Here is a 15,948-nt window from a genome sequence, read left to right as displayed (position 1 = left end):
TCAACTCTTCTTCTTCTTCTTTTCCTTGTTTTTTTTTTTTTGGTTTGTTTGTTTTTAAGAGACAGGGTCTTGCTCTCTTGCTGGACTACAGTGCCATAATCATAGCTTACTATAATCTTGAGCTCCTTGGCTCAAGCGATCCTCCCACCTCAGCCTCCCGAGTAGCTAGGACCACAGGTATGCACCACCATGCCTGACTATTTTTTAAATTTTTTGTAGAGTTGAGGTGTTGAAATGTTGCCCAGCCTGGTCTCAAACTCCTGGCCTTAAGCAATCCTTTCACCTTGGCCTCCCAAACAGATCAATCCTTCTAAAGAACTGACTTAGTCATTCCCCTGCTCAATTGTCTTTGCTGTCTCCTTGCACCTCAAACACTTTGCTTGATAATTCCAGGTCTTCGCAACCTATCAGGTGCCTTACGTACCTTTTCAGTCTTCACTCCTGTGACTCTTGCAAGCACTTTTCCCTCCACTCAAATCAGAATAGACTGCAGTACTAGAACTTACTTTGCATTTTCCCCTCTCTGTCAGGAACACCCTGTCTGTCCTCTCCAGTTTATCAGGCCCAGCTCCACCATCCCTCCCCTGCTTGCCATCAAGCAGTGTACACAGGACTGCATGGCAGCTCTTTTCTCATGTGGGTCACTCTACACTGTGTCCTTGAATGATTCTGCACCCCGTAGAGAGGGGGATGTGAGGCAGGAAGGCTAACTTAGCTGCCCGTTCTCTCGGAAGGAAGGAATGAAGGAATGGCCAGAGGAGTAGACGCCCTTGGAGACTGCCCACCACGAAGGCTATCAGTAAACCACCTTTTTGTACACAAGCACTGATGTAGAGATTTTTTTAATGTATGGGCTGTACCTTTTTTTAGTAAGAATTCAAATTTTATTGAGCCCCAAGTGGGAAAAATTCAACTTTATTGATAGGAAAAGTATCAATGAAGAAAGTTGCCTTGCATTTTCATCACTAAAATGACAGTATTTGTATATATTCCAAAAGTAGCAATGCAAAGGCAGTTTTCATTATTTTTATGTGAAATTATGAGATGTGGGGGCCTGGGCTGCCCATCACTGATACAAACTTTATAACTTGGCTCTAGAGATTAACCTGCCTGAGATCCTGTGCCTTAACAGGCTCCAGAAATGAGAATATCAAGGTTCTTCTCTGGCCTCCAGCAACTGGAGGCCTTGTATTAGCTGAGATTCTTCGGTGTTAACACAGCAGATTCCCTGAGTTCCAGGACTCCATTACTTGTCTTAACTCTTTAGCCTCCCTTGAGGATAACGATCATATAGTACACTCTTTTTACCCTATTCTTCTGATGAGAGGCCAGCACAGTGCCTTTTGCATAGTGGGTCATCAAGAAATTCCTGTTCATGATGATGAAGAAATGACTTGAGAGAAAGTGACTTCACCCATGTGTGTTGAATTTTTATTTTCTTTAAAACAACACATCTACGTAGTGGAAGTCATATTCAGGAAATATTCTTTATTGTACATACATGGAACCTAGGGCTCCAGCTTCCTTTACTCACCTAGCTGGACTCTCTCAACAGTACCACCTGTTAACAGATGTGGCCCCACACATAGGCATGTATGTGCCTTGCTTATGCTTGGTACAATCGAAAAGCTCTCAAAGGTGTTGCTTATGCCAAATATCCTAAAACTATTTTCCCACTGCCCTAAGGTCTTGCCCCAATTTTCAACATGACTTTTTTTTTTTTTTTTTTTGATTAAGTAAGGACTCTGTTACTAGGGAGGAAAAATACATAAAGTTATAACAACCTGATGACATCTTAGTTCTGATCAGTTTATCTGACAGGCCTCCCATTGCTCGGAACTCCCACGGCATTTAGGAGATACCTTTTATCACTGCAGTGTATTGGAATGATCTCTTTTCCTGTTTTTCAAGCCACTGAGAGCTGCTTCAGGCGATTTCCAGCACCAGGCACAATTTGCCTGGCACATGGCCGGCCTTCCAAAAAGATTGTTAAACCAAACTTAAGCAGCCTGCTCCCTAGGCAAGCCTTGAGTTCCGAGATGAGTGCCTGAAAAAGCAAGCCAAGGGATGTAGTTTTGTGGTGAGGAAGTATTTCCATCAAAGGCACTGCTTGGTTGGTTTCTGCAAGGGGTGAGAGAACCACCATAGACAAACTTGCTCCTGTCACAGCTTGGCTAACCTTGACCGGTGGCTTATCTATGAAGGTGAGCAGCCTGGTTCTAATGAAGAGAACTGCCCTCAGTAATTAAAAGTTCATCATCTACAGACCCAACCCTAACCTCATAATCTAATTTAGTGTTCCCCATCCCAACAAGACCGAACCAGCTTCCTGAGGACAGGTTCTGCATCATGTACATTTCTTGTGTTCTTAAGAGTCTAGCACAAAGTTTGGCACATAATAGGAACTAAAAAAATGATGACTAACAAACACGAAGGGCTTACCATATGCCGGGCACTCCTCTAAGCATTTTATATGTATTAATTCATTTAATCCTCACAACACTAAGAGACAGATACTATTGTTATTGTCCTCATTTTACAGAAGGGGAAAGCAAAGCACCTAGGAGTTTATGTGACTTGCTCAAGGTCACATAGTTCCACAATCCATGCTTTTAGAAACTATGCCTTAGAGCGTTTATTAGTATCATTTTTATTTTTATAGAGACGGGGGCGGAGGTGGGGGGTGGGGGGTAGTTGTCCCCATGTCGTCCAGGCTGGTCTTGAATTCCTGGGCTTAGGTGAACCTCCTGCTTCGGCCTCCCAAAGTGCTGGGATTACAGGTGTGAGCCACTGTGCCCAGACCCTTAGTGTATTTAAATAGGTGTGAATGAATAAATCTCTCCCGGAACCATAACTTTATAGGAAATTGTTTGCACCTCCTGGTACACCACTAAGGCACGGTCTCCCACACTAGGTTGTTCCTAGCGCACGGTCGGTCATTCGTTGAACTTTACCCACCCTCAGTTCCTATCGCAGTATCACTTCTCGCGCCATAGCAAGGCTACCGTGCGAAGCTCTGGCCACCAGGGGGCACTGTGGCCACAGGTCCTTTTCCCCTCCGGCGCTTAGCGACCCCCAGAGGGGCGGAGCCAACGTTGGGCGGAGCCCGCGAGTCGCCCACAGCGCCAGCTATCCCGGCGGGCCGCGCGCGCGGCCGCGTTTGAATGGCCCTGAGTGGGACTCGGCCCAGAAGCCGAGGGACTCTCTAGGCTGCCGGGCGCTGGTCGTCAGCGCCGAGGCTGGGCTGAGGCGCCGCGGTACCATGAGGCGCCGGTAAGTGACTGCCGAGCAGGTGCGAGCCCCGCGTCCGCAGCTGCCCTGCCCTGGCAGGGCTACTCCAGCTGGGCTTGGCCGCGCCCTGGGCCCACCTGCAGGCCCCGCGGCGGCCTCGGCTCGGCCGGACTCGCGGCAGCGCTGCCGGGTCCCGGGGCGGGGCGGCAAGGCCGGGGCGGAGCCCCTCTGCCGGCCCTTGCGGGGAGGGTCGGGCGGCGGGCGCTGGGGGGCTCCAGGGGACTGGGCCGGGAGAGGCGTGGACCGAACCTGTTGTCACTTATTTATCTTCGGGTGGAGTCGACAGCTGCACCTGGGGAAGGGGAAGGACAGAACGAGTGTGGGGCGAGCTGTTTTGAGGACAGGTTTTCCGCAGAGCGCCTAGGCCCGGCCCAGGCATTTCCTTATTTTCCGACGGGTCCTCGGATTCCTGACGGATGAGCTTTTGTTTCGCAGGACAAAAACTTGACATAACTGCATAAGAATTGTCGATTGCAACTTTAAAAACCTTACTGTGTTTTCTGAAAAGTTGTTCTGTAAAGTATCTAGGCTTTTACTACGCTCTTAAATTGCTTAAGTATGGAGATAACAAAGAGTTGGTTTGTTTTCTTGTGGCTTATAAAGTTCCTTGAAAACAGAGGTACCTATGTCAGTTTCTTTGCTGATTTAAAAAAAAATTGTAAGAGAAATTAGATGTGTAATAATCATCAGTTCAGCACTTGCGAGAATTATGAGAAACTAGTCCACCTAATAGCTTAAATCTGCTGGTTTTTTGGAGTTTCTTTGGATAGCCAGCTTCAGACTTGAATTGAAACGTCATCCATTGAGGCTTTTACTTGGCTAATAACTAATATTAGCCAATAATAATATTAGCCAGTGTGATCATAATGATGGGCAATATTTATTTTGTGCTTTCTATGCGCTGGGCGTATTAAGAGCTTTACTTTGGGATATATACTGTTGTCCCCATTTTGACAGTGAAGAAACTAAGGCACAGGAAATTTTAGTATTGTAACTTTTGTACCGTACAGGGTTACACAGCTAATATAATTAACACCCGAGCAGGCTGGCTCCACGCTTTTAACTCTGCTGCTCTACTACCTCCTTTATCTGTGGCTCTTTTTAGTTTACAAAGCCCTTTGATTTCATTTACTTCAACTTCGGAGACCTGAGTGTGCTTTTGTGTACACATACATTCATTCACACACCATTCATTCAAGTTTTCTGCTCTTGATGATTATACTTAAGGTTTGTGCCTGAGCAAAAAATCCATTGACTATTTTAAGATAAATGGAGTTCATAAGCTTTATGTGTGTTATAATTTATGTTTTGAATTCCTTTATATCCTTTCCTGAAAGTTTTGAAAGTGTTAGTCTTAGCAACTTATGTATTACTTTAAAATAAAAAATTACATGTTAAATGTTTTCATCCCTAAAACTTATTGAGTGGTTATTCTGTACTTGAAATGGTTATACTTAAACTAATACCTCCTTGACAAGGAATAAATTTCAAAAGCAAAATCACTTAGTAAGAAATCAGCAGTTTATACTTATCTATAGCAGAGCTTTTAAATGTCATTCATCAGTTACAAAGCTTTCGATTGCCTGTATGCCCAACAGGGTGGTAGACCCAATTGGCTATACGAAAGAAATGTGCCTCAAGAATGACACTATGGACTTTGGGGACTTGGTAGAAAGAGAGTGGGAGGGGGATGAAGGATAGAAGACTACACATTGGATACAGTGTTCACTGCTCAGGTAATGGGTGCACCAGAATCTCGGAAATCACCCCTGAAGAACTGATTCATGTCACCAAACACCACTTGTTCCCCAAAAACCTATTGAAATAAAAAATAATAAAAATAAAATAAAAAATGTGCCAGGACAGCCAGCCTTAGGGAGATTAATCTAGTTTGGGTTATGAGATTAACAACAAAAAATATATATGAAACTCTTCATTAGTACAGTGGATGAATGCAGAACTGAACTGGGTAAAGCTTCTGCAAAAAACTAACAATTGCAGGATTTATGTAGGGCACTGAATAGAAGGGTGGATGGTGGGGCTAGGCAGGGTTGGTAATCCCAACACTTTGGGAGGCCAAGACAGGAGGATCTCTGGAAGCCAGGAGTTCGAGAGCAGCCTAGGCAACATAGCGAGACCATATCTCTACAAAAAATTTAAAATATTTTGCCAGGCATGGTGGCATGTGTCTGTAGTCCCAGCTACTTGGGAGGCTGGGGTGGGAAGATCGCTTAAGCCCAAGAGGTCAAGGCTACAGTGAGCCGAGATTGTGCCACTGCACTTCAGTGCAGCCACAGACCGGTGTGGCTCACACCTGTAATCCCAGCACTTTGGGAGGCCAATGGTAGGAGGAAAGCTTGAGCCCAGAAGTTTGAGACCAGCCTGGGCAACATACCAAGACTCCATCTCTACAAAACATTTTAAAATTAGGGCCAGTGGGTCATGCCTGTAATCCTAGCACTTTGGGAGACTGAGGCAGGTGGATCACAAGGTCAGGAGATCGAGACCATCCTGGCTAACACGATGAAACCCTGTCTCTACTTAAAATACAAAAAATTAGCTGGGCGTGGTGGCACACGCCTGTAGTTCCAGCTACTTGGGAGGCTGAGGCAGGAGAATCGGTTGAACCCAAGAGGCAGAGGTTGCAGTGAGCTGAGATCGCACCACTGCCTTCCAGCCTGGGTGACAGAGTGAGACTCCATCTCAAAAATAAAATAAAATAAAATTAGGCAGGTGTAGTGGCATGCGCCTGTAGTCACAGCTGCTTGGGAGGCTGAGGTAGAGGATTCCTTGAGTCCAGAAGTTGGAGGCTGCAGTGAGCCATGATCATATCACTGCACTCCAGCCTGGGTGACAAAGCAAGACCCTGTCTCAGGGAAAAAAAAAAAAAAAGTATTGTCTAGTAACAAGATGCATCATAACATTACACTAGTCAGTATTATGTTGATGTTTTATCAATCATTATATTTGTTGATCTATGTTAGTTAATTTGGTGCTTTCTGGAAAATGTATTTAGGAATATAATGTTTTTTAATTAAACACCTTAAACCTAATACAAATGGTACTTTTACTGGGAGCATACACTTTTTAAATTGGAAAGGTGTAATTTGACTTTTCTTTTCTTTTTTTTTTTGAGACGGAGTCTTGCTCGTCTCCCAGGCTGGAGTACGGTGGCAAGATCTTGACTCACCACAACCTCCGCCTCCCGGGTTCAAGCTATTCTCCTGCCTCAGCCTCCTGAGTAGCTGGGATTACAAGCACCCACCACCACGCCCGGGTAATTTTTGTATTTTTAGTTGAGACGAGGTTTCGCCATGTCGGCCAGGCTGGTCTTGAACTCCTGACCCAGGTGATCCGCCCACCTTGGCCTCCCAAAGTGCTGGGATTACAGGCGTGAGCCACCATGCCCGGCGTAATTTGACTTTTCTTTGCCAGGTTCAAATGCTGTGTTTACTATTTCTTGCTCATCTAAGTATTTTTTCACTACCAGCTTAATACCCTTTAACTTTGGAGACTTCTGCATTATATTTACCATTCTTGTTCTTGGGGCATGATGAGGGTAGAAATGAGAGAAAAGGTATTTTGAAAGGACTCCCTTTTTTGCTTCCTGTAACTACCTCTCTCTCCTTCAGTTTTATATACTGTCTGAAATTCTTTTTGCCTTGAGCAAGTCACCCAGAAACCTACCACCTATGTATGAGTCATGAGATGCTCATTCTAGCATCTCCTCTGCTCACTAGCATACTCTTAAGATGCACAGCTTGGTGTTACAGTGGGAAAGGCACTATTACTGTAAGTCACAACGCTAAGCCTGTTAGTAACTAAGGGTTCTTGGGCAAGTGATTTAATCTCATCTGAAATTATCTCCAAGGTCGAGAATCTATAAAATAGTTACTTATTGAGGGGAGTTCTTTGGGGAGGAGGGAGACCTGTGGGGAAGAGGCCTCTGGATAGTCTTTTACATCTTAGTGTGATTAATCATAGATTATTTCTTCTAAAGGCATTTTTAAAAGCTACTTATATGATAGGGTTGAGGAAGAAATCTTAGGATGGAATTTAAAGGCCAGTAGAATATAAGCTTCAGTACAGCAGGGATTTTTGTTTGGTCCACTGATGTTTCCCTAGTGCGTAGAATAGAAATTAGTCTGTAACATGTACTTAATATTTGTTGAACGAGTGAAGAAATGAAGGAATGGGTTGCTGGGGAAAGATAAAATTTGTTGGAGTACTGCGCAGATGCTCTGAGTATCTTGAAGGAATTCAAAATGCAAACCAACCGGAGTACAACCCATCATTCCTACAATGTAAAAATACCTCCCAGCAGTAGCAAAGCGTCTATTGTTCACTTAATTGCCTTTCAGAACTATTAAGCGATTACTGCCCTGGCTGCCCCTCTTACTCACAGAGTAAGATTTTGACCATCACCACATACTTAAGTGCCAGCTTGACATTTCAGTATGCATTTTACTCTTACTTTCAAAAACCTATGTCCTAGCCATTCCCTGTGCTACACTTAATATAATCAATAACAGGACATTTACTGTTGTAGCAAAAATGAATTATATATATTGATTAAAATTTGGCCTTTCATCCATGGAGGATTCATGGCATAGCATTTAAAAACTGGCACTCTTCAGGCACAGTGGCTCATGCCTGTAATCCCAGCACTTTGGGAGGCCTACGTGGGCGGTTCACAAGGTCGAGAGATCGAGACCATCCTGGTCACCATGGTGAAACCCCGTCTTTACTAAAATACAAAAAATTAGTTGGGTGTGGTGGTGCACACCTGTAGCCCCAGCTACTCAGGAGGCTGAGGCAGGGGAATCACTTGAACCCGGGAGGCGGAGGTTGCAGTGAGCCGATATTGCACCACTGCACTCCGGCCTGGCAACAGAGCAAGACTCCATCTTAAAGGAAAAAAAAACAAAACAAAACTGTCCCTCTTAGCCTTCCTGTTCCACAACTGCCATATAAATAATCGTCAAGAATAGTTTTTTCACATATAATTCGTATACAAAGTTTCTCAGTAAGTCTATTTTGTCTACAAGATAAAGTCCAAATTCCTGACCTAGCATTCAGGGACTTCTGCATTTTAGCCAACTACCTTTTTGTTCTTTTCCCTTACAGTGGCCTGTACTCAATAATTACTTAATTATTGAATAGTTGGTATAGAAAATAAGGAAACAAAAAGCAGTTATTCTTGCCTACAAAGTATGTTTCCAGTTGAAGAAAGTCTGGCAGATGGTTTTTCAAGAAGCCTGTATGGGTGGCATTCATTGTTTGAGTGAATTATCCATTTAGTGAAAAATAGCATTAGAGACAAGAATTCCTTAAAACTCCACGTAAACAGTTTTTTCGATCCTTGTTGACAGACCTGTTGGAAACTAGGTAATACAGTCTACCCTCAGCATCCATGGGTTCTCTGTATGGAAGCCATGAATACGGAAGGCTGACTAGGGGACATGAGTATCCACGAATTTTGGTATCTGAGGTGGTCCTGGAACCAGTCGTACTCAGATACTGAGGGACAACTGTAATAAGAAAGGAATTAAATATGTATATCTAGTGACATCAGTTTACATTGCAAGTAACCACTTAGTGGGACTGACTGAATCATACTGTGCCCGCAGCATTGCTTGAACAGTTCATCAGTCTGGATGGACTAGGTGATTTTGTAGTAACAAACAGCACCCAAATCTCAGTGGCTTATTTCAGAGGTTTATTTTTCCTCAGTTCATGTTACACATGAGCTGTCTGGGCCTGTGCTCCTAGTTTTCCTTGCTTAGCAATGTGGACAGGGGAGTCTTAACTTTCTGGCCTGTTGTTGGTTACCTGTTGATGGTTAGAGGTAAGGTAATGGGAGTGAATCACACACACTGGCTCTTTTTTTTTTTTTTTAATGAAGTTCTGAGGTACATGTGCAGAATGTGCTCTTTGTTACATAGGTATACACATACCATGGTGGTTTGCTGTACCCATTAACCCGTCATCTACATTAGGTGTTTCTCCTAATGCTATCCCTCCCCTAGCCCCCCACCCCACAACAGGGCCCGGTGTGTGATGTTCCCCTCCCTATATCCATGTGTTCTCATTGTTCAACCCCCACTTATGAGTGAGAACATGCAGTGTTTGGTTTTCTGTCCTTGAGTTAGTTGCAGTGAGCTGAGATTGTGCTACTGCACTCCAGCCTGGAGACAGAGCAAGACTCCATCTCAAAAAAAGAAAAAATAGATACCAGAATAGGTGTATCTATTCTAGGTACAATGAACATGGTTCTTGCTCTCATGGAGCTCACAGTCTAGTGAGAGGTCATGGGCAATAAGTGCATAAGCTAATTTCCAGATGGTGATAAATGTGGTGGGGGAAAAATACAGGGTACTGCTGTAGAGAATGATTGTAAGTGAGGGTGGGGTTATTCTTGATTGGGTGGTGAGTGCGTGGGAGGAATATTTTAAGCAGAAAGAATGGCTCAGCCACAAAATGGAAATAAGTTTGAAATGTTGAAGGACAGAAGGCCAGTGTGGCTGAAGCATTTAGGAAGCTATTATAGTCTAAAGGAGTTGGTGGTTTGGTCTAGAATGGTGGTAATGGAAATGGAAAGAAACGGACAGCTTGGGAATATATTATAAAGGCAAAGTCAACAAATTGGATGTAGGTTATTAAGGAAAAAAGAAATCAAGGATGAATCCTTTATTTCAGGCTTGAGAAATTGGAAGGAGGATGGTTCCATTTACTGAGTTAGGGACTGTTGGGAGGAGCAGATTTGAGAGGGGGGATATTAAGGGTTCTATTTTTAATATGTTAAGTTCAAGAATAGATGACTATTGGATATCCATGTGGAGTTGGCTAGTAGGCAGTTGGAGATTTGAATCCAGAGTTTAGGTGAAACAGTATGATGAGAGATTTTATTTATTTATTTATTTATTTATTTATTTATTTATTTATTGAGACAGAGCCTTGCTGTCGCCCAGGCTGGAGTGCAATGGCGCGATCTTGGCTTACTGCAACCTCCGCCTCCCGGGCTCAAGCAATTCTTCTGCTTCAGCCTCCCCAGTGGCTGGGATTACAGGTGCCTGCCACCATGCCCAGCTAATTTTTGTATTTTTAGTAGAGATGGGTTTTCACCATGTTAGCCAGGCTGGTCTCGATCTCCGGACCTCAGGCGATCCGCCCACCTAGGCCTCCCAAAGTGCTGAGATTACAGGTGTGAACCACCGCGCCTGGCCGAGATTTTATTCTTAAATGAAAGTTAATATGTTAATTTTTGTTATAGTTAAGTCTTGGACACAGGAGTCATATTTTCTTGAGCCTGCAAGTGATTCTTCTGTTGGAGAAGAAAGTGTTCCCTGAGAGAGGAGGCATTTTCAAACCTTAATATACGTTCTGATTTCAGCCTAGGAGATATGGTGGTGCCCAACCACTGTAACTGTTGGGGATGTAATATAATCCTCACAAGTTTTGGAACATAAGAAAGGTTTAAGAACCGTTGTTATAAAAAGATTTTGAATGTCTCTAGCATCATTTTTGGGAATTATTAAAGGATGATCTACCCTTTTTTCCAAGGCTTAGGGTATACTTAACCCTGTTGACTTCTGGTACTGTAGAAATTAGGCACAAGTGTCGTAGGGTGGTGACATTAGTCCAAATAATGAAGATAGAGTTTTTGAATTAATTTATATTAGCTCATCGTTTTGAGAGTTGAATACTACTTTATTGGTATATCCTCTCATATGTAGAGAGTCTATCGGTTTTGAAAGTATCAGAAATACCTTTAGTAGGCAAACAAGGGTCAAAAATGATCCTTAAAGTGACAATGTTTTATGTATGTATACATTCATCCCTCATTATCTATGGGCGATTGGTTCCAGGACCTCCCAATGATATCACAATCCGAGGATGCTCAAATCCCTGATATAAAGTGGTGTAGTATTTCCACATAACCTTTGCACATCCTCCCATACACCTTAAATAATTTCTAAATTATTTGTAATATCTAGTACAATGTAAATGCTATGTAAATAGTTGTTATACTGTATTATTGGGGGAATAGTGATGAGAAAAATAAGTCTACATATTCAGTAGAGATGTATTTTTTTTCTAAATAGTTTTGATTGGGAATTGATTGAATCCACAGATGCTGAACCCACGGATACAGAGGGCCAGTTGTATATATATTTTCCATTTCTGAGTCCAAGAAGACAATTAAAACAGAATCAAGTATTTTTTCCTCCCTGTTGAATATTTCCAGAAAATACTGGGTTATTCTAACAGGGAAAGTAAATTGGAATTTGGTGAATTCACCAAAACATGCTAGAATAATCATAACCATCTACTTCTAGGCGTAAGAAGTCCTAAGTCTTCCCAAAGATTCAGGTGTTTATATAGCCATTTAAGAAAATATGTATATAATACTCTTAATACATTATAATTAAGTTAAAACATACTTGCACATTATACAAAATTCAAAAGGCCCAAAAGGGAAAAGTCTTCTCCCTTCACCCCCTAGCCACATATATCCTCTCACTAGAAGTGACCTTTATCCCCAGTTTCTCTCATATCCTTCGAAAGATATTTAGTGAATATACAAGTAGTCCCTCACAGACACACACTTTTTAACCTAAGTGGTAACATAGTGTTTTGCTACCTTACTTTTTTCTCCCTACTTTCCAGTATAAGGCATAGTTATGTTTTTTTAAAAGCCTGTAGGTCCACAACTATGGATGGTGATAAACATCTACCTAGTTCTTTAATTTTATTTTCCCATTATTAGTCCCAGTTCCCTAATGTAGTAATTTAAGTGGACTTGATTAAAACTGAGGAAGAGGCCGGGCGTGGTGGCTCAAGCCTGTAATCCCAGCACTTTGGGAGGCCGAGGAGGGCAGATCACGAGGTCAGGAGATCGAGACCATTCTGGCCAACATGGTGAAACCCTGTCTTTACTAAAATACAAAAAATTAGCCAGGCGTGGTGGTGTGCACCTGTAATCCCAGCTACTTGGGAGGCTGAGGCAGGGGAATCGCTTGAACCTGGGAGGCAGGGGTTGCAGTGAGCTGAGATGGCACCACTGCACTCCAGCCTGGCGACAGAGCAAGACGCTGTCTCTTTTTTTTTTTTTTTTTTGAGACAGAGTCTCGCTCTGTCGGCGGGATCTCGGCTCACTGCAAGCTCCGCCTCCCGGGTTCACGCCATTCTCCTGCCTCAGCCTCCCGAGTAGCTGGGACTACAGGCGCCCGCCACCACGCCCGGCTAATTTTTTGTATTTTTAGTAGAGGCGGGGTTTCACTGTGTTAGCCAGGATGGTCTCGATCTCCTGACCTCATGATCCGCCCGCCTCTGCCTCCCAAAGTGCTGGGATTACAGGCGTGAGCCACCGCGCCCGGCCAACGCTGTCTCAAAAAACAAAACAAAACAAAACACAAAAAACACTGAGGAAGAGGTAGTAGGAAAGCTAATTCCCACTTGGCATCTCTTTTGTAATTTTTATTTCAGGGTATCTCAGTCATAAGAGAGTTGGAATTCAGTTTGATCCAAATTGATTGAAATGATATAGTATTGTACCCACTGAATCTCCAGACATCTGTCTTTATTTTCATGCTTGATCTGCTTTCCCGAGTTTGACGTTATTTCTCAAATCAGCTTACGGTGGAAAACTGAATTAAGAGAAAGTGGTGGGCAGGGCGTGGTGGCTCACGCCTGTAATCCCAGCACTTTGGGAGGCTGAGGCAGGTGGATCAAGAGGTCAGGCGTTCGAGACCAGCCTGGCCAATATGGTGAAACCCCATCTCTACTAAAAATACAAAAAAAAAAAAAACCAATTAGCTGGGCGTGGTGGCACGCGCCTGTAATCCCAGCTACTCAGGAGGCTGAGGCAGGAGAATCTCTTGAAAGCGGGAGGCGAAGGTTGCAGTGAGCCGAGATGGCGCCACTGCACTCCAGCCTGGGAGACAGAGGAAGACTCCATCTCAAAAAAAAAAGAAGAGAGAGAGAGAAAGTGGTGTGATGAATCATCATTCAGGAAATATTAAACCCTTGAGATATCAACTTTGAGTTGTTCCCAGTAGGTGAGAGGTGAAGCCAGCTGGCTTTCTGGGTCGGGTGGGGACTTGGAGAACTTTTCTGTCTAGCCAGAGGATTGTAAATGCACCAATCAGTGCTCTGTGTCTAGCTAGAGGATTGTAAATGCACCAATCAGGATTCTGTAAAAAATAGACCAATCAGCACTCTGTAAAGTGGACCAATCAGCACTCTGTAAAATGGGCCAATCAGCAGCACATGGGCGGGGTCAAATAAGGGAATAAAAGCTGGCCACCTAGCCCTAGTGGCAACCCGCTCGGGTCATCTTCCACGCTGTGGAAACTTTGTTCTTTCCGTCTTCAGAATAAATCTTGCTGTTGCTCACTGTTTGGGTCCACATCACCTTTAAGAGCTGGAACACTTGCCACGAAGGTCCTCCAGCTTCATTCTTGAATTCGGCCAGACTACGAACCCACCGGAAGGAAGAAACTCTGGACACATCGGAAGGAACAAACTCTGGACCACGAACCCACCAGAGGGAAGAAACTCTGGACACACCATTTTTGAGAGCTGTAACAGCGCAAAGGTCCACGGCTTCATTCTTGAGGTCAGCAAGACCAAGAACTCACTGGAAGGAGCCAACTCGGGACACATGTGGAATCAGGATGACGGGACTTAGTTTTATGATTTGAATATTTAATAATGTCAGGCTCTGTTAATTTGGTAAATCTATAGTCTGTCATTTTCTGAGATGGGAGTCTTGCCCTGTCATCTAGGCTGGAGTGCAGTGGCTCAGTCTAGGCTCATTGCAACCTCCACCTCCCGGGTTCAAGAGATTCTCCTGCCTTAGTCTTCAGAGTAGCTGGGACTCGAGGCTCATGCCACCACACCAGGCTAATTTTTGTATTTTTAGTAGAGACGGGGTTTTGCCATGTTGGCCAGACTGGTCTCAAACCCCTGACCTCGTGATCCGCCCACGTCAGCCTCCCAAAGTGCTGGGATTACAGGCCTGAGCCACTGCGCCTGGCCGGTAAATCTGTTTTCTTAATAGGAATAAACCTAACAAGTATAGTAGACAATACAGGTAACCTGATGGGGTACCCTTTTGCTGGACGGTACATGAGTAGCACTGCCTGTATTTGTCTCTATTTCTCTTTGTTCTTCTTCCAGTGTTCACCTCCTCCCCAGAATCCATGTCCCGTTTAATTGCCACATTCTTTCAAAATGGTAACCTTCAATCAGATTAAATGGGATTAAATGAGTGCAAAACAAAACTAGCAAGGTCAACAGAATGTATCATTGCTGTACCTATAAAATAGTTTCTCATATTTTATAAAAAGTACAGTTTAACATTCCATTTACCTTGTTACTTTTTGACTACAAGTCTTTGCTTCCCTTGCCAGTCCCTCTTCCCAATTCTTGACCAAATATACCTAAAAAAGGAATGTCACATTTATGGAACTGTGTGATCTTTCTTTGAATCTGGTTTAACATTAAACTATGGGTTTTTTGTTGTTGTTGTTGTTTGTGATAAGTTCCACCTGCTATACACTGGGTCACATGATCTGCTTAGCGCAAAGTATTTTTTTGGAACACTTTTGTATTAGTTATGGAAATAAATTTTACACATTGATTAAAATGTAGAGAAACACTCATTGAGATTACTCAGCAAGTCCTGCTGGACTAGAAGCTGTTACTTTCTGTAAAATGACTCTAAATATCTTTGCTTTAAACCACTATCTACTATTTCATAGTTTAACTCCAAGAGCAGTTTTTGTTTGTTTTCCCTAAGCTCTTAGATAAATCCTCAGGGATATCTCAGTGCTTGACATATTGTATTATAATTGCTTGTTTGTCTATTTCTCCCACTAGAAACTATGGGATGATGGTGAGAATTTCACAGCAGGAAAGATTGGGAAGTTTAAGGATCTGAACAGGAGTTAGGTAGGAAAGTATTACATGCTATAATGTAGCTGTATATACCACCAAAAATTCTACCTTAGAATGGTTTAGGTCACTGAATTTCATAATTTTACAATTATTTCATATTCCTTTACATAAGTTAAGAATTTGTATGTTGCAAGGCTTAAGAAGCTTTAATTCATCAGTTCCTATTAGCGTATCGTCCTCTTTTTGTGTCAAGAAAAGAAACTCGGCTGGGTGCGGTGGCTCACACTTATAATCCCAGCACTTTGTGTGGGAGGCCGAGGCAGCGAATGGATTACCTGAGGTCAGGAGTTTGAGACTAGCCTGGCTAACATGGTGAAACCCTGTCTCTACTAAAAATAAAAAAATTAGGTGGGTGTGGTGGCTTGTGCCTGTAATCCCAGCTACTAGGGAGGCTGAGGCAGGAGAATCTCTTGAACCTGGGAGGCAGAGGTTGCAGTAAGCCGAGATCATGCCACTGCACTCCAGCCTGGGCAACAGAGAGAGACTCCATCTCAAAAAAAATAAAATAAAATAAACCTCATTCTTTTATTTAAAATGTAATATTTTTTACTGGTAAAAATTGATAAAAATAAGCCAAAGACAACGATTCAATCTTAATCTTATAGAAAAATAAACAGAAAAAAGGAATGTAATACCACTATTTAGAAATAACCCTTATCCTTTCATTCTTTTCTCTGTGCTACATATGCACAT

At 43.0% G+C, this 15,948-nt stretch overlaps 1 protein-coding gene across 25 annotated transcripts in view; it reads left to right on the top strand.

The window, feature by feature from the left end:
* Positions 1-3,077: 3,077 nt before the first annotated feature.
* The window catches only part of KATNBL1 (katanin regulatory subunit B1 like 1), a 69,724-nt gene continuing 56,853 nt past the window's right edge, over positions 3,078-15,948 (top strand). For 11 of the 25 annotated variants that reach the window (XR_674445.5, XR_010151585.1, XM_054667328.2 and 8 more), the window contains exon 1: positions 3,078-3,273. The gene's annotated coding sequence lies outside the window, so the exon portion shown is untranslated. Of the gene's footprint in view, positions 3,274-6,427; positions 6,569-13,668; positions 13,913-15,177; positions 15,250-15,948 lie in introns of all 25 variants that reach the window. The other 14 variants (XR_008539529.2, XR_010151586.1, XM_063794677.1 and 11 more) reach the window with 9 other exon arrangements.

This window comes from Pan troglodytes, chromosome 16 (genome assembly GCF_028858775.2).
Source record: "Pan troglodytes isolate AG18354 chromosome 16, NHGRI_mPanTro3-v2.0_pri, whole genome shotgun sequence".
Lineage (NCBI taxonomy): Eukaryota > Metazoa > Chordata > Mammalia > Primates > Hominidae > Pan > Pan troglodytes.
The sequence above is the reverse complement of the archived record's forward strand: the minus strand, read 5'-3'. Positions and strand labels throughout refer to the sequence as shown.